Source organism: Mixophyes fleayi, chromosome 6, assembly GCF_038048845.1.
Source record: "Mixophyes fleayi isolate aMixFle1 chromosome 6, aMixFle1.hap1, whole genome shotgun sequence".
In the NCBI taxonomy this organism is placed as follows: domain Eukaryota; kingdom Metazoa; phylum Chordata; class Amphibia; order Anura; family Limnodynastidae; genus Mixophyes; species Mixophyes fleayi.
The window spans coordinates 106,383,893-106,384,997 of record NC_134407.1 but is presented as its reverse complement, the minus strand read 5'-3'; the positions used below and the strand labels follow the sequence as shown (position 1 = coordinate 106,384,997).

Sequence of the window (1,105 nt, the reverse complement as noted above, 5' to 3'; positions counted from 1 at the left end):
CCGATTTTTTTTAAAAAAAGCATAAAAAGTGCTAAAATGCATTTTTTTTTTTTTATTTTTTTTTTCACTCCTACACTATTATTAACCTCAATAACATTCATTTCCACTCATTTCCAGTCTATTCTGAACACCTCACACCTCACAATATTGTTTTTAGGCCAAAAGGTTGCACCGAGGTAGCTGGATGACTAAGCTAAGCGACACAAGTGGGAGGCACAAACACGTGGCACAAACACGTGGCAGGATCAGTGGACTTAAACAGCAGTACCACTGGACTTATACGGCAGTATCAGTGCCTTGCTTGCAGTCTCCTAGGTAACGCAAAAAATCTGTACAAATATGCACACAGGGACATGGCTAGTAAAATATGGAACTTTATGGATAAACAATGTCACTACACTTCATGCCGAGAAGCTAACCAAATAGTTTTCTCCATACAAGATACTCCCAACTATTCACTGAAATACCTAGTTTTTATCACCACCTAAATGAACTCAGCAGTCAGATCCATAATAAAGTGTGTCATCACACAAGTCAGGTTCGGGATAGACTCATCACAGTTCAGGTAAATTTAAGTTTGACATTTGCTATAAAACAAACACACAAATAGTCAATTAGTATGTTTTTGGACATTGGGAGGAAACCAGAGCACCCAAAGAAAACCCTCACAACTCATTAGGAGAACATACAAACTCCACATAGATATTGCCAGGGTTGGAATCTCAAACCCATATGACCCCAGCACTGTGAGGAAGCAATGCTAACTACTGTGCCACTGTGCTGTCAAAATTGTTTAGGAATGTTTATAGAGTCACAGTTGAGTATAACGTACTCTAATTTGTAGCATACATACTATGAGTAACCTCAGATTTTGTAGCCTTATGTAAAATAGTATTGACTGCTCTCTGACTTGTAATATTCTTATAATATACAGTGAGGGATACTTGATGATATCTTATATGACATTTATAAGTGATTTATTTAGGCTGTTATATGATAAGAGAGGAATGCTCTGCCATTGTGCCTGGTGCCCTAATAACCCGAGGGCTGTAATGCCCAGTTTTCATGTGGTAAAACACCCATTATCTGAAAAGATTTCACCATA

At 37.7% G+C, this 1,105-nt stretch overlaps 1 non-coding gene across 1 annotated transcript; it reads right to left on the bottom strand.

Moving 5' to 3' along the window:
- Positions 1–491: 491 nt before the first annotated feature.
- On the bottom strand, positions 492–563 carry LOC142095521 (small nucleolar RNA SNORD50). The gene has a single exon (XR_012677787.1). It is a non-coding gene; the product is annotated as a small nucleolar RNA SNORD50 (small nucleolar RNA).
- Positions 564–1,105: the final 542 nt, after the last annotated feature.